Genomic DNA, 21,814 nt, shown 5'->3' with positions numbered 1-21,814 from the left:
TGAGTAAAATCCAGGTTTTTAGACAGTGTTCCTAATTCCAATCAATCTTTCAAATGTCATTACAGTGAAACAGGGAAAAAAGGCAAACTACTTAATACAAATAAACACCTATACAGGCTCTAGGAGAACTACTAAGATCAACAATCAAGAGAATAGATACAAATGACAGGAACTACTAAAATTGTATTTTTGTAAGAATGACAGATTATCCTCCATCAAACTTTAAGTCTCGTTATTTATAAGCATGTGACCTATACAGAAGCACCATATTTACCATTATGTTGACTTCTGTTCCATGAAAATTAGAGCTATTTAATTTATATTAGGTGATCTTTAAACTTTGTGTTAATTATAAAAAGGAATAAATTAGAGACAGCTTACTTAATGTTTTCATTATAAATAAGCAGAAACTTTGTGTAGGAATTACTATAGTGCTATGGTTAATTTTAATTTTAAAAACCTAGAAAGTTACATATTTCCAAAAATGAACTCTTAGTTTTTTAATTTGTAATTATTGGCTATTTTAAAATGTATGTATATTCACTACACTGAATCATGAAAAAGAATTATAAATCACACATCTGGATCAGAATTCTCATCGTTAGACTATTATTAATCCACTTAACACTCTATTTTAGCTATTTCTCCTAAGTGTCCAGTTTAGTGAGAGAGAGAAAAATTAAATGCTTATTTTCCTCTGGTTCTCCTCATCAGATTTCAAATGTATTAGAGAACAGGTTATGTCTTATTTTTACATCTCCAGTACTTAACATAATACATGTGATAGAGGAAATGTCCAAGAAATATTTGTACAACTAAACTCAGAGTATCAGAAGTTTGAGGAGGGTGCAGACATCTAAAACAGAGTAATAAGAAACAAGGAAAATCTAACGATTCAGTTCTTTGTGCTGCACTCTGAAGTACAACTAACCATACACATGTAGGTCTGTTGTAGATAAATGGAAATCACATGACCAAATGATAGAGATGGAGGAAACTAAAACTCAATACCAAGAAACAACCATTTGTACCAAAGCTGGGGAACAAAGCAGGTTATTGGGAAAATAGTTTCTTATTTAATCTTAAGCTTTTGGTAGAGAGACAGGAAAGAGACTTCACATGCATGATTATGTTCACTGCCTACCTAGAGTCTAACCACTCCCCCTCCAGTTCATCTTTCCTTCTCTTTTCTAGCATGTAACACCCTTTGACCAGCAGCTGGAAAGTCTCATTTTAAGTGATCAGCATTCCTCTGACATTTTAAGAGGCTGGACTATGTTTCCATAGAAACAGCTTTGTCAGCTAATACAGGACTTAGGCCAAAAATAGTGAAAAGAACTTACATTATGCAAACTGAAAAACCTTGTCTTCTATCTGTTTCTCTACTCTTGTTTTTTCTCCAAAATTCAGGTTAGCTTTTTTATTCTGCAAAACAGAAAAAGGAGATAATTAACTAAGCATAAAAGTATGCAACTAACCAAGTGTTATATAATGTTTTGTGGGCAAATGAAAAGGAAAGGGTAATTCAGCATGATAGTCTTTTTGCAGATAGTTAGGTTTTTTTTTTGTAAAGTTACATATACATATATATATAAATTATATAATTTTTTTGCACACCACTATCATCCCAGTCACTAAGAGACATCAATTAAAATCAATGTTGTTATATATTAGTGTAAACACAAACTGCTAATCATGGTGGTAAATGTCTGTAAGGCCAGTGCATGGGGAGTACTAAGACAAGTGGATTCTTGGAACTCATTGTCCAGCCAACCTAGCCAAAATAATGAGCTCCAGGTTCAGTGATAGATACTGTTTCAAAAAAATAGGGTAAAGGGGGGCTGAGGAGCTTACACATGCACATGTATATGTGTATACCCACACAAACACATATATACACCACACATACACACATACACCAGAAAGAAAAAGCTAGTTATAAAAGCCCACATACTGTACAATTCTATTTATTGTCTAGAACTGGTAAGACTATAAAGACAGAAAGTAAATAGGTTGCTTAGGATTTAGGTGGGAAGGTGGGCAAGAGAATTGTAACTGAGGTGTGTAGTTCCTGCCTCTGGGTTCTTGCCTCATTAATGGACTGTAAAAAGTAAGATGAAATAAATCTTTGCTTCCCCTAAGCTGTTTTCAGTTTTTGGTCACTGTGTTTATCACAGCAACAGAAACCAAACTAAAACAATAAAATCATTAAGATTAAAAAGACTAGCTTTGGGTTGGGGATTTAGCTCAGTGGTAGAGCGCTTGCCTAGCAAGCGCAAGGCCCTGGGTTCAGTCCTCAGCTCTGGAAAAAAAAAAAAAAAAAAAAAAAAGACTAGCTTTACTATGCATTGAAGGAAGGTGTGGAGAAACCCAAACTCTTTGAAAATTCAAGGACTCTGTTCTCTCCTTCTGCCATGTGGGCCCAAGGATGGACTCAGATTTGTAAGACTTGGCAGCAAGCACTTTTACCTGCAGCTCTCTCCAGCCCTACATAAACTATTTTTAAAATTCACTAAACACTTAAAATCAGATTTTAATGTAAGTTTTGCCAATTCATCAATTTTAAAGGAAAACAAAACCTGAGTGTACACTTAAAATGACATCTTCTAGAGCTGGGGATAAAGCCTAGTCTACAATTATTACTTAGTATGCATGAGACCCTGTGTTCAAATGCCAGCCTACACACACACACACACACACACACACACACACACACACAAAAAAAAAAAAAAAAAAAAAAAAAAAAAGGAGATATCATTGTTATGTGTGAATTATACCTCAAAGGAACAGCTGTATGTGTGTTACTAGGAGTGAGGTTGGGGGTGTGACACAGACAGACTCATATAGCTCAGGCTGGCCCAACTCACTATGTAGCTGATGATGACCTTGGAACTCCACTGCACCCCCCAGGGGGGAAATAATCACAGAAGGAACTAGCTTTATCCAAAACAAAGTAAATACAAATCAAAACTGAAATACATTTGGGTTAATCATACAAGGTATTAACTCGGAAATTATTACTCAGTAAAAAGGGTACAACTTTAACAAAAATCAATCCAGCTGAAAAAAAAATTTTGTTTTTTTGTTTGTCTGCTTTGAGACCAGGTTACACATAGCGTAGGCTGGCCTAGAATCCGACATGTGACTGAGGCACTGAGGCAGACTCGCAGCTCCTGACCCTCCTGCCTCCTTACCTTACCCTCAGTGCGGGGACTACAGGCATGCATTACTATTCCTGGCTGGAGAACTAGTTCATAAATTTCAGAAGGAAAGAATTGCTGTTCTTGTCTTGGAGATCTATACTGTAGCTAGAGTTTTCCGCCTTGCCCACAGTCAGGACAAATCTTTGTCACCCGCCAGTCCCACAGCCGCTCAGACCCAACCAAGTAAACACAGAGACTTATATTGCTTACAAACTGTACGGCCGTGGCAGGCTTCTTGCTAACTGTTCTTTTATCTTAAATTAACCATTTCCATAAATCTATACCTTGCCACGTGGCTGGTGGCTTACCGGCATCTTCACATGCTGCTGGTCATGGCGGCATCTGCAGCCAGTCCTTCTGCCTTCCTGTCCTTTTATTTCTCCTCTCTGTTAGTCCCGCCTATCCTTCCTGCCTAGGCACAGCCGATCAGGTTTTATTTATTGATCAATCAGAACAACTTGACATACAGACCATCCCCCAGCACAGCCAAGTGCAGACCATCTCAGACACCTGCACTCAGGCCCATGGTCCTAATCATCCTCTATGCGGACCTGCTGGGTAACGCCACAAAGAACCCAAGAAGAGCTCTCACAGGACATACAGAACATCCCACAGCACTATACTTTTATTATTTTTAACTACATGCATTTGTATCTTTTTGGGATATGTGCACACATGTGCTAGTTCCTGTGGAGGCCAGAGGCATAGATCCCTGGAGCTGGAGTTACAGATAGTGAGCCACCTGATATGGGTACTGGGAAGAGGAGTACCTGCTCTTAACCACTGGACCACCTCTCCAACACAGGAGCCTTTGTAAAGAAATACTTTTAAACATCTGAAGTAAACTGAACTCAGTTAGCTCAATAGCACACTATTAAATTAAAAGACCAAGTACAAATAACCTGGGTTTACTTTTTAGTAGAACACACTGGCAAGTCTTGTAAGGTCATTTTAAAATCTTACATAGTTTAGGTTTCAGATAAGACTGCATTTACTTGTCATTCACATAATTGCATTCCAAAGGAGTTATTGCTACTTGCACATCATTAAAACTAACTATATTAAAACACAAAATGCCAAGTAAGTTTATAGGGAGTGGAAGCAAAATTCCATTAAAAAAATATTTAGCTGGGCACCATGGTGCACATCTGTAACTCTGGACCTTGGAATACGATGTAGGAGGATCAAGAGTTCAAAACATAACAAAGCTGGGCAGGGCGGCTCATGCCTGTAAACTCGAGGATCCCTGAGTCAGACTAGCCTGTACTATACAAAAGTTCCCAATGAGCCTCAGCGACAAATTAAGACTCAGCCTCCAAAAACAAAAAAGCTGCTGGGTGGTGGTGGCTCACACCTTTAATTCCAGCACTTAGGAGGCAGAGGCAGGCGGATCTCTGTGAGTTCAAGGCCAGCCTGGTCTACAAAGTGAGTTTCAGGAAAGCTAAGGAAGGCTACACAAAAAAACCCTGTCTCAAAAAACAAAACAAACAAACAACAACAACAACAAAGCTTATAGAGTAAAAACCCAATTAGAACAAGGAGGGAGATACCATGATGAAGACCCCAGGGGAATAAATAGGAAGAAGCAGAGTGATAGAGAGGTCCCCAGAAATCCACAAAGATACCTCCACTGTAGACTACTGCCAATGGTCGAGAGAGTGCCTGAGCTGACCTGCTCTGGTGATCGGATGGCCGAACACCCTGGCTGTCATGATAGAACTCTCATCCAGTGTCTGATGGAAGTGGATGCAGAGATCCATGGCCGAGCCCCACCGGGAGCCCAATTGGCGAGAAAGAGGAGGGATTGTATGAGCGAGAGATATTGAAACCATGATTGGAAAAAGTACAGGGACAAATAGCCAAACTAGTGGAAACACATGAACTGTGAACCAATGGCTAAAAAGCCCTCATGGAACTGGACTGGGCCCTCTAGATAAGTGGGACAGTTGATTAGCTTGAACTGTTTGGGAGGCCCCCAGGCAGTGGAGCCGGGACCTGTCCTTGGTGCATGGACTGGCCTTTGGAGCCTAGGGCCTATGCTGGGACACTTTGCTCAGCCTGGGTGAAGGGAGGAGAGAACTGGACCTGCCTTGGCTGAGTCTACCAGGCTGGGCTGACTCCTCAGGGGAGACCTTGCCTTGGAGGAGGTGGGAATTGGGGGTGGACTGGCTGGGGGGGAGGGCTGGGGGATGGGAGGAGGGAGGACAGGGGAATCCGTGGCTGATATGTGAAATTAAGTTAAATATATATATATATATATATATTAAATTTAAGACAGCACAAAATATTTTTAAAAAATTATCTCAAAGAGGGGCTGGAGAGATGGCTCGGGGGTTAAGAGCACTGGCTGCTCTTCCAGAGGTCTTGAGTTCAACTCTCAGGAACCACATGATGGCTTACAACCATCTATGATGATATCTGGGGCCCTCTTCTGGTGTGCAGACATACATTCTGGCAGAACACTATTCAAAATAAATAAATAAATCTTATAAATAAATAAAAACTGACATAAAAACATCTCAAAGAGGACTAAGGGTAACATATATCTTAAAGCCATAAAAATCTTCAGCCTTTGAGGATAGAAAATAATAAGATTCTTGACACTCAGCTGGGTATCAGTAAGATGATGTCATCTATTTAGAAGATCTATTTATCTTCTTCTGATATAAACTTTCAAGGATTTAGCAGTTTTTTCATTCCTGAACAAAATTATATATCAAACACATCTGAACTCAGACTTAAGTTTACAAGTTCCTTCACTCCTCCTATGATTGTGGGTCATACACTGCCTTGACATAAAAATAAAATAATACAGACCAAGTAGATAGGACAAATACTGCTACATTTATAATTTACAAAACTCAACCCAAAATTGGTTAAAGACTTAAACATTAGGACCAGAAACTCAAAGTTACTAGTGTTAAACATGGGTTGGGGGATGGGAGATCATACACTTAGTGACGGTGATTTTTTTTTTTTGAGGGACTCATCCAAAGGCAGATCCAAATGACTCAACAAAAAAAGAAACAAACACTATCCAACTAAAAAGGTTGGTACAGCAAAGGGGACAAATGACAGAAGGCCCCTTCCGATGGAGAGACAACATCTGCACACCACGAATCAAGAAAAGTGAGTATCCAAAATGTGTAAGGAGCTTAACTAATCTACACTAAGAAAAATGCAAAAAAAAAAAAAAAAAACACAATTAAGGGGCTAGAGAGCTGGTAATGGGTAAATATGCAAGCATGAGGGACTGATGCAATCCTCAGCACCCACATCAAGGCCAAGCACTGCTTTGCACATCTGTATTCCAGCCTACCTGTAAAGATGAGCTCCAGGTTCAGTGAGAGACCCTACTTCAAACAAAGTGGGAGAGGGATAACAAAGACACCTCACATCAGCTCCCACACATGCAAACATGCACATACACATGCATTATACACAAATGTTTTTAATTAAAAAGAGAAACAGAAAGGAGAAAATGGAACACATATACAATACCATTCAGCTTTGAAAAAGAAACTAGCCATTTTTATAAATATGGTATCAAAGAATATTATGCCAAGTGACATAAGCTGTGCACAAAGACAAACACTGCATGCCCTCACCTAGATGTAAAGGAATAAGACAGACATTTAGGAAGAAGCAAAGAATAGATGGCAGTTAGAGGGGGACAGGGAGAGGGGATGACAACGTTTAAAGACACAAAATCTCAGACAGGAGAGCAGGAGAGCAATACCTGAGATACACTAAATAGCACAGTGAATGCAGTCAACAAAGCAGGATTATACATTCAAAATTGCTCAGATAATACATTTCAAATGTTTTACAACAGATCCTTTAACTTTGTGATAGTGGATGATCCCAGGACCATTCAAACAAGAGGAGGAGAGGGAACTTTTAAGTATTTGAGGTGATGTGCATATTATTTAGCTTGATCATTCCATTCTGTATTCAATAATCATAATGGCTACTTTGTGCCCCCAAAGCACGTGCCATTATAAACTATAAATTTAATAATTTAAAGCAAACAGTAGTGTTTAAAAAATTCATTCTCAGGGAACTGTGTTATCAGAGAACTGAAAGAACATATGGCAGATAAGCAGCAAACAGCAGAGTCCAGCTTCTCAGTGACTTAGGATGTACACAGCCAGAGAACTGCTATGCAGTGGGGTGGGCGACAGAAGGAATCTCTGTATGGACTTCAAAGGGGCGCCTGAGGTCCAGGAGTTCAGCAGAGTCTGGAAATAAATCAAGTTAATCTGTTCAGGGTAAACTTAAAGCCAAGGCAACTTCAGTGCGGTGCTACTTGGTGTCAGCCACAAGGAAAACCAAGTCATTCCAACCCACTCTGATGCTGACCACTCCTACGGACCCAACGGTGGGCCACACACAGAGAAAAAGGGAGTATGTCCCAGCGTTTGCCTTTTCCAGGGAGCTCACAGTCAAAGAAAACACAGAAAAAAGTGTAGACTGACCGAGGCAGAGAACAGGCACTCCTGCCTGCAAAATCATTTAAGCAGAGACAATACACTTTTGTTAAAACCTGCCTCTCCTTCCCTTTTAGAATTTGCTGGTAGGTACATAAGTTCATAATTTCACTACATGTGTATGTACATATACACACTGTTATATATACATGCACACTAGCCTGGATTTTGCTGTCACTTTTTCTAATAGTAAAGTTCTTTTATCCGCTCCTTCTTCCTCCACACATTTATTATATATGCATATTTATTTTTCAGGGTTTTGTTGTTACTTTTTCTCTTCTTAGTTCTTTTATCCATTCCATCTTTCATTCTCCCCCTACTTTCTAAAATTACAACCTTGTTTCTCCTGCCTTCTCCCTTTTTCACATTTTTGAATACTAAACTTTCTCTTGCTTTTCACTTTCCATTTTCTTCTGCTAACTGTTGCTTTCCTTTACATCCTTAAAGTTTTCAGTTTATTATGACCACACAATTCCTGCTGTTGTTCGAGCTGTAGATGCTACAGTTGGTTCTTGGTTTTTACTTTATTTCTGTGTTCACTGTTATTCGTTACTAGTCCTACTACTTGTTTCCTGGAGAGGAGTTCAAGCACAACATTTGTGTGCACTATAGAAACACTGTTGCTGAACTATACCCATAACTCGGCTAAGAAATAGCAACAAGTTGTTCTGTACACAACTTATGCTTGCTCAAAAGTCAGAGAATACTTTAACTCAAAAGAATAGTGGAGATCAAACCTCCATTTAGGGCTGGGGAGATGGCTTAGTGGGTAAGAAAGAGTACTTGCCGCACAGCACAAGGACCTGACTTCAGATCTCAGGCACCTACATAAAAGCTAGGTATGGCTGCGTGTGCTGCAACCCCAGTGACGGGAAGCATGGAGAGGGTCACTGGGTTCCCTGGGACAGACAACCAACCAAGCTCCAGGTGCAGTGAAAAAGGAATGAAGGCAGAGTGACAGTGAGCAGGACATGTGATGTTCTCCTCCAGCCTCCACACACATGTGCACTGCACACCGCAAACCAAACAAACGCATGGTAGTGACTAGGCTCAAAGCAGGCATAGCGAGGAGTGGCTGGAGATGGTGTTTTTCACCACAGTTTTATTGTACACACAGTTTTCTACTTTGTTTATACAAACATGATGATTAAATGTGGAAAACAAAAACTTGTAATATTTTCCTGCCATCATTCCTCAGTGTAAGTATCAAATTAGAATATCCCTGGATTGTATTGTGTTAGTGTATCTGATTTTAAAAACTGCTGTTTGGAGCCGGGTGGTAGTGGCACATGCCTTTAATCCCATCACTCAGGAGGAGGCAGTTGGATCTCTGTAAGTTTGAGGCCAGCCTGGTCTACAGAGCGAGTTCCAGGATAGGCTCCCAAAGCTACACAGAGAAACCCTGTCTTGAAGAACAATAAATAAATAAATAAATAAATGAATGAATGAATGAATGAATGAATAGACAGGTAGATAAATATGAAAATAAAAACCCTGCTGTTTGGGATCTGAAAAGATAGATGGCTGTGTGGTTACAAGTACTGGCGGCTCTTGCAGAGGATCCAGGTTTTATTTCCAGCGCCCACACCCAGTTCAACTCTAGCCACTGGGAACAGATGTCCTCTTCTGACTTCCACAGGCACTGCATGCAAGGAGTGTCCAGAAACACATGCAGGTGAAACACCCACACAAATAAAATAAAGGTTAAAATACAAACAAAATACAATTTGCTGTTTGAATTGCTAACAGCGTCAAAAGAAATGGAGTGGTAGCTCAGTTGTTAAGAGCACATACAGAGGACTAAGCTCAGTTCCCAGCACCCACATCAGGCAGCTCACAACCCCCTCTAACTCCAGATCCAATGTGCTCTCTGATCTGATGCGCTCTCTGGCATTCACAGGCACCAGCACACATCATATACAAATAAAATAATACAAGAAATCACCTATTTAATTTTGGTTTGAGAATAGGATATAATTTCCATTTGTAAAAAGGCTATAAATATACTTCTACCACTTTGTACTCCACTTTATACTTTTATGTAAAAGTGGCATTTTCAGAATTAATGATTATAAAGTCAAAATATTGCATGCACATGGTGCACATCACATACATGCTGGTAAAACATTCTCACACACAACATTTTTAAATCTAAAAAGAATTAGAATTAGAAATATAAAGCCAAAATATTGGTCAGTTCTGAAAATTGCTAAACATGTCCTACATCCTACAGTATAAATATTCGGCCAAGATTTCATTCTTGGGGCTTGTGAGTCGGCAAGTTTCAGACCAGCCTGGTTAGGAATGCTTACTGTTTCTGCTGGGGACAGGAGTTGGATGCCCAGCACCCAAGTTTGGTGGCTCACAACTGCCTGTAACTTAAACTCCAGGGGATCTGATACCTCTGGCCTCCACAGGAACATGCACTCACAGGTGCATACCAAGACACTGATACATACACATACATATACACAAAAAGGAACTCTTTTAAAAAAGATTTAATTCCTTACATTTAAAATAAGTAATTCAGGGCTGGAGAGATGGCCCAGCAGTTAAGAGCACTGGCTGCTCTTCTAGAGGTTCTGAGTTCAATTCCCAGTACCAACATGGTGGCTCACAACCATCTGTGGTGAGATCTGGCGCCCTCTTCTGGCCTGCAGGGATACGTGCAGGCAGAACAATGAACACATAATAAAAAAATCTTTTAAAAAGAAAAAAAATAAGTAATTCATCTCTTTTGTCTTTAATAAATGGTAAAATTATATGTATATTCAAGAATTATTTTCTAAATAAACTTTTCTAAATAAAAGTTTATGATTTATTATCAGTAAATGTTTAATTTGTATACCTATCTTACATACTTACATGTTGAATGGCAGTAGGAAAGCATTAAGGTCTTTGTTGTTTTCTACAATTAAAGTATTATGTTCCTTCAAGGGTAAAACCTTTTGTATGTACAATAAGAACACTACAATATATAACAAAAAAACAGTCTCAAGTCTGAGCTAAGGTGCTTTAGGTGGTGTTCATTAATGTTGTGAGGTATGTTGGCATACAGTATCGTATGTTTACATCCAAGACTGCAGTGAAGACACACAATGCAATACAGGCCAGCCCTGCTGTGAACACCTTGAATTTATCATTTGATTTTGAATTAACTGTTGGTCACTGCACTTTCTGAGACGACTTACTGTTGCCAAATTTTTCATGAACCTTCCCATTCATAACTTCAAATGGGGCTGTAACCCACAGTATTAAGAAGATGGCTGGTAAACTATGTGAAGTTTTAGCCAGAGTAATAAGGTGAGAGCAAGAGGAAAAGGGCTGCAGATAGGAAACGCTAAATTACCCCTATTTGGAAAAACAACTCTACATTTAGACAACACTAAAAATTCTGCCAAAAGACTTCAAGACCTATACAAGAAGTAGGACACAGAAATCAACATAAAAAAATCAACAGTTTTCTTACACATATATAAGGTCTTTGCCTAGAGAGAAACCAGGAAGAGAAACTCATTCACACTAGTATCAGCAGTAAAATACCTTGGAATAAACTCAAGGACTTAAAAGACCTATACAATGAAATGTATAAAACAATGAACAAACTGAAGCCACCAGTGATGAAGACATCCCATGTTCGTGGACTGGCAGAATTAATGTTTAAATGGTCACCTGCCCCCTCAATAAATAAATAAAAATGTATTTTTAAATGTTAGAATAAAAATAATTATTTTATATAATATATGCTAATAAGTTTAAAAATTATTCCCAAATATCACCCCAGCTCTTCCAAAGCAATATTGGATGCCAGTTCTTAAATTTAAAAAAAATTTTGTGTATATGTTTTGTCTCCATGTGTATCTGTGCATCACACTCAGAGTGTCCATGGAAGCCAGAAGAGGGCATTAGATCCCCTGGAGCTGAAGTTCAGGCAATTGTCAGCTGCCATGTGGGTGCTGGGCATTGAACCCAGGTCCTCTAAAAGAGCAGCTGGCACTCCGAACTGCTGACCATCTCTTCAGCCCTGGATGCCAGTTCTTAATCAGTGGTTTTTCTGACTGCCAACACCCACTGTTGTAGGGAAATTTAAAGATGCATAGTCACAATTTTGACAGTAAACGAGCTACCAGTTGGGCATGCCTTTATTTCCAGTGCTCAGAGACAGAAGCAGATGGGTCTGTGAGTTCCGGGCCAGCCTAGGCTACATAGTGAGATTTTGTCTCAAAACAAACAAACAACAGTGCTACTGGCATCTGCTTCACTGCTCTACTCAGGCCAGAGTGCTTAATGTGCTCAGGGCAATGCCTCACAACAACAAAAAAATTATCTAATTTAAAATGTCAATAATGCCGAAGTTGAAAAATATTAACTAATAGTCTATAATATAAACTCAAAATCGAGGTATTCACACATCAAATAAAATTCAGTAAATTTCTCATACATTAAAAAGTATGTCAACCCAGCACTCAGGAGGCAGAGGCAGGTGGATCTCTGTGAGTTCGAGGCCAACCTAGTCTACAGAGCAAGTCCCAGGACAGGCTCCAAGCTGCAGAGAAACCCTGTCTCGAAAAACCAAAAAGGTATGTTAAAATAGCTAAGTTTCCTATTGAAACACTAAATGGAGTATTTTTTACTTATGGTGTTTCAATGCATTGTTTTTTTAAGAACTATAGGTTTTCAAATACCTATAAATGCTGAGACTGGCTGAAAAAAAGATCCTTGAATATTTAATCTATTGTTTTCTAAAATGTTTGAGAAAGGACTTCTGTATTTGTTATTTTCAGCACAGCAGACTGAACACAGGGCCTCATATATACTGATAGACAACTGCTCTATCACGGATCCTACTTTGCTTCCTGAAGCTTGGTTCCTCACTTGTCACCTGGGACATTAACAGTACTTGAATTTGTAGTTTTATTTGAGGTCTAATTATTTAAAGTACATGGTACAGTGGTCATCAGAGAGAATGTCAATAAATGTTAGTCATGGCCACTAATTATGCCTGTTTTTAGCTTTTTCCTTCTTTGAGTCTTTTCCTTTCCTTTGAAGACAGTCTTGATATGCAGCCCAGGTGAGTCTCAAACTTACTAAACTCCTGCCTCAGTCTCCCTAGTTGAAATTCCACACATGTGCTAACATGCCTAGTTGGACCAATCACTTAATTTATTATTTTTGTTTGGTCTTTCCATCTCGAATATAAGCAACAGATGGGTATAGAGGGCATGAGGCCCTTGTGTTTACAGAGAAGCACTAGGGAAACCAGGAATGTTAAACACGCGGTTGTCTCTTCAAAGGAAGAAATATATAACCCGTTTACCACCCAGAAGGCTGGAAATGGATGTGGTTAATAGCCTGGTGACTTGTGCTATCTGTAGGGCTAAGCTACATCTGACTCCCCCAAGGCTCTTATGTTTACCCTAGACTCTTCCTCCCTAGACATTTATTTTGAGCCTTGTTTCTCAGTCAATAGGACCTACCCTTACAAGAGATGTCACATGTACTTTACAAAGGATAGAGTGGTTGATAGCCTGGTGACCTCTGAGCTATCTATATGGTCATGCCACACCTGGTTCCCCCAGACTTTTGTTTTTATCAGTCATTCTCCCTAGACTCTTATTTTAAAAAAATTGCTTCTTAGTCAACAGAACCCATATTTATGGAAGAAGTCATATATACTTTGAAGAGTATCAGTGTAATCTTAAGTTTTGTTGTACACACAGATGGAGTTAATTATTAGGGAACTTTTCTCAAAATTGTGTTATGCTTAAATATGCCTAAAATAAACTGCTTGGAGTCAGACTCTAGAAGTTGAACCAACACTGGCTACTGAGTCATGTTGAACCAGGTTTCCTTCTTGCCTCACACAGACTGACACTCTGCTGGCCCTGGTGGTCAGAGACACCACCCCGCCCCCGCCACCAACACAAAGATGGGGAATGTATATATTTTATTCCTGAAATTGTGTTTCTTATTTAGACCCCAATACACTATTTGTATAATTCTGACTAGCAACTTGAATTTTTCTGGGCTTTCTTTTTATCTTTTATTTAAACAAAATAGAGGAAAAACAAACAAACAAAAAAGGAATGAAACTGATCAGTCTTGTTTCTTTAGGTAGCTTCTCACTGTTTCCCAGGCTGAGCTGAACTAATAGGCTCAAGTGATCTCCTTGCCCCTATTCCTCCTTTGTATACAGTTCCATATCCATTATATTACTGTCTTAGTTAGGATTTCTATGATGTGATGAAACACCATGATCAAAAAACAAGTTGGGGAGGGAAGGGTTTTTTAGGCTCACACTTCAGCACTGCTGTTCATCACTGAGGGATGTCAGGACAGGAACTCAAACAGGACAGGATCCTAGAGGCAGGAGCTGATGCAGAGGCCATGGAGTAGTACTGCTTCCTGGCTGGCTCCTCGTGGCTTGCTCAGCCCTCCTTCTTACAGAACCCAGGATCAGCAGCCCAGGGATGGCACCATTCACCATGAACTGGGTCCTCCCTCATTGATCACTAAATGAGAAAGTGTCTTCCAGCTGGATCTCACTGAGGCATTTCCTCAGCTGAGGCTCCTTCCTCTGATGACTAGCGTGTGTCAAGTCAACACACAAAATTGGCCAGTACAGTTATCTTACAATTCTTGTACGGCAATTCAAATAGAATTCTGATCCTTATTTTATACAAAGCAGTGCAACTAAGTGGAGGATATATCTATCTATCTATCTCTCTCTCTCTCTCTCTCTCTCTCTCTCTCTCTCTCTCTCTCTCAAGATTTATTTATTTATTTTACATGCATAGTTGTTTTGCCTGCATCTGTGTGAGGTTTTGCCTGGAACTGGAGTTACAGACAGTTGTGAGCTGTCATGTTGATGCTGAGAATTGAACCTGGATCCTCTGGAAGAACAGCCAGTGCTCCCAGCTGCTGAGCCAACTCTCCAGCCCCTACTCCACATCTCTTATTGCTGCCCAAACCACTTGGACTGAAGGCCAGGGCTGAGTAGATAGCTTCCTCTACCTTCTGTGTGTTTATTAAAATAAAAACAAACAAACAAAAAACAAAGTAAGAGTTTTAGCACACTGTTAATTGTTGGATAAGGCACTAAAATAGACTTGTAACAAACATTTACATCTTACATTTAGATTACTTAAAATTTTTATTATTGGGGGGTGGGGCGGGGTACATACCACATCTAGTGGAGGTCGGAAAACAACTATGGAGTGCTTCTTTCCTTCCTCCTTACATGGGCTCCAGAAAAGCATTCAGACTGCCAGGTCTGTGCAGTAAGTGACTACTTCTGAGCTGCCTGGCTGGCCCAAAATGTTTTCTAAAGTACACTGCAAGTGCATTTCTTAGTTTTAGCTCCACAAATTCCCTAAAAAGTAGGCAAATCACACATCTCCTTCCCAAATATGCAGGCATTGAATAGTTAAATCATATAACTAGAAATAAAGAGAGAGAAACTAAAACCCAAACAGGTGAACATTCCTGTGGATTCACAGTGCTATTTCTGAAATACGGTACCTACCATGCACAGACTACATGCTTCTGTGAAAAGTCACATAATCACACTACTCTGCAGCCTTTAAAATATGATCAGAGAAAATTAACATGTTACCTTAACTGATTGCTTCATACTTTATATTTGTTAATGGATCACAATTTTATTTCACTACCCAACTGCAGTAACATTTATTGCTCAAGGTTCCTAAAAAGTACACTAATAAAGGTGCAGAGGTGGTCCTGCGGAGAATTGTTAGAAATGTGATTTCTCCCCTACCATCCATGAAAAAAATCAAACTAGGCTACCAATATTCCAGTTTCCAAGGATCTTACATTAAAAAAAATTACTCTCTATCCTATCATCTCCAATTTCAACATGCACTGCCAAGGAGAGCCACTTGCCTTAACCAGACAAACTTTTCAATAATAAAATATTAACTCACAGCTCTAGAAATACGCTAAAGATGTAACAGACGAGCCTCCGCTCGACAAACTAGCTATCTCCCTCTGGTAAAATTTAAGCAGCTTGAAAATCATACCTGTAATACTTCTAAATGTAACTAGTTATATCACTTTAAGTCCATGACATTTCACACACATCCCAGTTCCTCTCTTCCCATGGTACTCTCCACTGTCTCCTGCATGGGTTTTTCTGAGCTCCTTAATTCCATCTCTGTCTTGCTTTTTGTGGATCACTTCTCACAGTGATGCCAGATTAACTTTCCTGAAAGAATCCCTATTACCATGACAGTGCTCCTTTACAAGTTTTTGTTGCCCCTTTCCTTTTTAAAGCTACTGTTTCCTGAGGGTTAACTATGCAACATTCACTCACTGGGCTCAGTCCATGGCATGCATAATCTATTTAAACCTCACAGCAGACTCCTTATTACTGGTGTGCCTTACTTTATCAAGGTACAAAATTTGTCTGTGTCTTAAGTCTGTGTGATTCCAGGGCACTTTACCAATTATCCTGTAGGACACCTTTGAAGTTCCTTAGCCTGACACTTTGATGACTTCTTTTGACTTGTCCCCACTTTATTTGTCCCTCCCCTAGCTCCCAGATCAAACTAATATTTCCCATGTAATCCTTATAACTTTCCACCTCCACATCACCAACATATTGTTTCTTACACCCACAGAAACAACTGCTGCTTAATTTTTCAATCTGTTAAGTTTTCCTCTCCACTTAGTGTCTTATGAGAAATCTTCCCTAAACTCACCTGTTCTCGTCCAAACCTTCCCCTCTAAGGCACTTAATCCAGGCCTGTAAGGAGCCATGCATTTTCTACTTCAAAATCAGAGTATTTATTGTCACATTAAACCAAGCAGATTTCAAGCTCTGTCATGGAGTTAATGTCTAATTTGTATCTGATGAGCTCATACTATGTGCAATATAATAGTTCTCCTTAGGTACATTATGGAGCTCCTTTGAAACTGCTTTCCAGTTTCAGTGAACAAGAGTAGAACATAGTAAAAACCAGAGGAAGGAAAGACTATTCACAAAACTTGTAGAATTTTATGTTGTCCTAATTGTTTTGTTTTACTATTATTGTTAATTTCTTACTGTCCCTAATTTATGAACTCAACTTTACTATAAGAATGTTTACATATAAGAAAAAAAAAACTCAGTATTTACAGGGCTTGGTACTACACTCAACTTCTTCAGGCATCACTGCAGATACTAGCATATATGTTCCATAAGAATAAGGGAGACTATATATACTGTGCTACATACCAATAAGTAATCTTTTGAATGAGTATCTTTGGCTTGAAAGAGCTAATTTTATTTGGGAAGAAGATAGTCTTACTGTGAATGTCCTCATTCATAATTTTACAAATGTAAGTAAATCCACATGGACTGCCAGCAAATGTTAAGATGGCCCTTAAACCTGAAATTCATTTTAAGAACAGACTACCATTTATCAAAATCATACCTATGTGGTTAAGTTATGACCATTCTTCACTGAATATATATATTTTCCTTTAAAGTAATGAGGAGTGATGCTCAGTACCACAGGAGTAAAAGTAATAAGGAAAAATGGTTACTTTTAATATCTCTCCCGAGGACATTGTTTCCAAGACTAGAACTATATATTCTGGTAGAAGGAAGACAGAAATATCAGGTCAAAGAGCCTTAAGGTCTAAAAATATTAACAAAATCCAGATGTTTCTAAAGTGGCAGGAATTAGAGTAACATCTAAGAGATTGTTAAGTATTCATGAGTAACTCTATTGCCCACACTCCATCTTAAAAGGCAGTCCATTATTTTTACTTGCATTCACATTGGCCTAAAGTAAAAACTACAGCAAATAGAAACAGTTTATGCACAGAATTAAAGTGTGGCTATGGGTACAGTCAAAAGTAGCATTCATGACTAGCAAACACAGGTCTCAGTTCCCAGCAAAGAGTATATATACTTTATACAAACAGAGAACACGAATAGGATACCATTTATGACAATGATAAAAGTTAAAAGCAATCAAACCAATTTTTTAATAAAGGGAAAAACAAAATAACTGAACTTTGTTGCTGTTGTTGTTCCAAGATAGTCTCTCTGTAACTCTGGCTGTCCTAAAACTTGCCATGTAAGCCGGGCATGGTGGTGCACGCCTTTAAATCCCAGCACTCAGCAGAGGCAGGTGGATCCCCATGAGTTCAAGGCCAGCTTGGTCTACAAAGCGAGTTCCAGGACATCAAGGGATGTTACACAGGAAAACCTGTCTCCAAAAACCAAAACTTGCTATGTAGACTAGAGATCTACCTACTTCTGCTTCCTGAGTGCTGAGATTAAAGGTGTGCACTACCACACCTGGCCATGAACTATTTGTTATTAAAGACTTAATATCAAGGCAGCTGTCTGAAACCATGCAAATTTATGCATCCATGCCTACTCTTGTACTTATCCTAGTCAAAACATTACCAATACTGCTAGAATAGCTCAAACCCCAGAAGGACCTATTAATAGTTGATTTAATGATCAAGTATTTCCTTTTTATATTAATAATTCTGAACTATATAAAATATTGGTTTCATTATGACATTTTCATACATTATACAATGTACTTCTACCACCCCCATTATAATCAAGTTTTTTAAAAAAAGGATTTACTTTTATGACTCTTTTGCCTGTATTATGGATATGTATTGAGTGTCTGCCTAGGGCCCATGGAGTCTGGAAGACAGCATCAGATACCCTGGAACTGGAGTTACACATTTATGCGCCACTATGTGGTTGCTGAGGCTTGAACCTGAGTCCTCTAGGAAAAGCAGCTAGTTCTCGTAACCTCTGAGCCATTTCTTCAGCTCCTATAATCAAGTTTTAAAGCACATTTTCTGTACTATTTACCTTGTCACTACTGTGTCCTACCTGCAGGCCATCTAGATGGCTTGTGGGTAAAGTACTTACTGTCAAGCCTGACGACCCTAACTGGAGTTCCATCCCCAGAACTCACATGGTGGAAGGAGAGAATTCCCACAAGTTGTCCTCTGACCTCCACATGCATGCAATGGCATGTGTGCAGCCAAATACACACATAAAAGTATAATATAAAAAAATTTAATCTGTCCTACCTGTTCACCAATCTATATGTGCAAGTACTTTATTTTCTCAACTGGAATGCAAATAATCTATAGCAATTCCAATCTACTGGCTCTTCTAGATCCTGGGCAGTGCCATGTATGCTCACATTAGAAACTCAATATTTGCTGCATTAAATTTGAATGAATATTTAAATGCTAGATACATGGGTATGATGGTTGATCTCAACTGTCCACTTGGTAGGATTTAAAATCACCTGGGAGACTGGTCTCTGGGCTTGCCCATGGGGTGATATCTGATTAGGTTAACTGAAGTGGGCCATCAGCCACTGCAGGAGGCCTCATTCCCTGGGCTTCCATCCTGGATTACATCAAAGGGAGGAGCTGGCTGAGCACAGCATTCAGTTGCTTTCTGCTTCTTGACTGCTACTGCTGTTAACTTTCCCACAATAATGGACTGTAAGCTCAATTATGAGCTGAAAATAAGCCTTTCCTTTGAGTTTCTCAAAATATTTCAATACAGCAAACTAGAAAGTAAGATGGGGGACAAGAGGAAAATCACACCTACCACAAAACATTTAATACCTTCCAAATTTTTTATTGACCATCAATATTTCATACAATTACATTACTTACTAGAGCTTTGATCTGCAACTTTGTACTGTATGTACAATCATATGACACACAGATGTATATGCATGTATATGCATGTCACTACACTCCAGAAAACTTAAGACAAAAAGAACAATTCAGTGTCTCATCTCACCTCCTCTACCTGAGGTCTGCCTACTTTTACTCCTTCAACTGTTTTACTGTGAATTAATCTTTGTATTTTTAGCAACATGTACAGAAATAGGCTTATACATACATTATGTGTATCCATACATGTGATTTTTGTGACATTGCCTTTTTAAAATTCATTTGTGTGTATGGGTGTTTTCCTCCCATGTATGTACGTATTCCATGTGCATGCCTGGTGCCTACAGAGGCCCAAAGAGGTTATCAGATCCCCAATGGCTAGAGTTATAGACAGCTGTGAGTCACTAAGTAGGTGCTGGCAACCAAACCCAGGTCTTCTGGAAGAGCTGCCAGTGTTCTTAACGAATGAGCCAACAACTTTCCTGTCCCAGTAGTATTTTTAAAGGCTTACTCTCATGGCTATTTTGGGGGATTTTTGTTTTTGTTTTTCCTACCCAGATCACTCATCACTCTCTTCCATTTACTCCAGGTTCTAGAAGGCTGACTCCATTATCTTATGTTTTCTTGTTCTCCAATCTTGCACACCGTTGCCAGTAAGAATTACCCATCAGAAACAAGCAAAGAATGGTTGGGTTCTTTATGTCCCCAGCTCCCTCCTGTGGTCAAACAACGGTTGCACTCCATTCAGGCCACAGTTCTCGAGTGGCCCCACTACTTCCGCTACAATTGTAGGTAAATCCTTGTGACTAGTTCCTTTGTTCCTTCAGAGCTATAGTCAATAGACTGTTGCCATGCTTGGGGTGTTTCACCATTCTTTCTTTTGAACTTGCATTCAATTTTCTTCTATTCCTAGGCTTGATTTTGCAATCCATTGCATGGATTCTAAAAGAAATCTCTTCTGTGCGTGTACAGCAATCAGAGCCATTATTAACTCTTCAAATCCTCACATCTTTTCCTTCATCTATGCTCCTGAGTGCTCTCCAAAAGCTTCCTGAGAAAAGATACCTGGGGATACATTTTATGAGAACTTGACTGACTTGGTACTAAAGTAGATCACATCCTAGAGAGATTTTTTTTTTTTTCTTCCTTGCTTCCAATATGACTTCACAGCCTCTTCCCAGAACTCTCTGGCATATGCTAGACAAGAGCTCTGTAAGTATTACAGCTTGATGGAAAGGTATCCTGGCAGTCAGAAACAAAGGAATACCACAAAGTCACACTTCAAAACAAACTTCACATTTATTGGGAGGGAAAAAACCAGGAGGGTGGCTGCCTCTACTCAGGCGAGAAACAGAAAGGAACTGAACAGAAGACAGGGTTTATATAGAGTTTCTTGCGGAGAGGGGCAGAACCTTTCAGGGTGAAGCTTTCCAGAGTGGGGATTGGTGGGATTTCAAGTCCAGAGCTTGGGCTTTTTTACTCTGTAGGGTTGAGGCAGGGTCTAGTTGTTAGGGTAGTACAGTGTTCTGTGGGTGGAACCTAGCAGCTGGAGGTCCTTGGGGGAGATGCCTGGCCACTCGTGCTTCCTGAGCCTTCAGGGGTTTACAAAACCCACGGCAGCTAGGGTTGGCTTGAATAGTCAACAAGCTACACAGTGGTACACTGAACTACATTTCCGGCTTCCAGTGCCTTTTGGCTTTCTGTTGTTTGTTCCATGGAAATATTTATAGTGAGATAACCCTTTCTCCCAACAATGTGAGTAAAGAGGTGATATAAGCAGGGCGGTGGTGGCACATACACCTTTAATCCCAGCATTTGGGAGGCAGAGCCAGGTGGATCTCTGTGAGTTCGAGGCCAGCCTGGACTACCAAGTAAGTTCCAGGAAAGGTGCAAAGCTACACAAAGAAACCCTGTCTCGGGGAAAAAAAAAAAAAAGGTAATATAAGTAGAGAGGAGGAGGCACTGGAGATGGGAGAAGGCAGTGGGGGAGGGGATAAACAAGAATACATACAAAGGAAGCATGGAGTGCATGTATGAAAATGTCATTGTGAAACCCATTTCTTTGTCTGCTAACTTAAAAAATAAGTTAAGAGGGGCTAGAAGGGTGGTTCTGCAGTTAAGAGTGCTTCTTGCTCTTCCATAGGATCCAAGTTTGGTTACCAGTACCCACATCAGGCAATTCCTACAACTACAACTCTAGGGGATACAATGTCCTTTTCTGGCCTCCATGGGCACCCGCATACACATGGCATACATTCCTACAAACAGTATACACATAAAGAAAAATAAGAAATCTTTTAAAAATTAGTTTTAAAAAGGTGACATAAATATGTAATAAGTTTGACTTTCCTATAGTTTCTGTATTGTTGGTATAACTGCCAATAATGTTCAGTGATGGGAACTATATATCAAAATAGACTCTATGTATTAGTGATGTTACTTAAT

At 39.4% G+C, this 21,814-nt stretch overlaps 1 protein-coding gene across 10 annotated transcripts in view; it reads right to left on the bottom strand.

The window, feature by feature from the left end:
• Positions 1-21,814, bottom strand: part of Pals1 (protein associated with LIN7 1, MAGUK p55 family member) — a 105,167-nt gene that overhangs the window by 63,163 nt on the left and 20,190 nt on the right. For all 10 annotated transcript variants that reach the window (XM_076551618.1, XM_076551622.1, XM_076551617.1 and 7 more), the window contains exon 2: positions 1,344-1,425. The gene's annotated coding sequence lies outside the window, so the exon portion shown is untranslated. The remainder of the gene's footprint in view (positions 1-1,343; positions 1,426-21,814) is intronic.

Source organism: Peromyscus maniculatus, chromosome 14 (genome assembly GCF_049852395.1).
Source record: "Peromyscus maniculatus bairdii isolate BWxNUB_F1_BW_parent chromosome 14, HU_Pman_BW_mat_3.1, whole genome shotgun sequence".
NCBI classification, from domain to species: Eukaryota; Metazoa; Chordata; class Mammalia; order Rodentia; family Cricetidae; genus Peromyscus; species Peromyscus maniculatus.
This window is presented reverse-complemented; position numbering and strand designations above follow the sequence as displayed.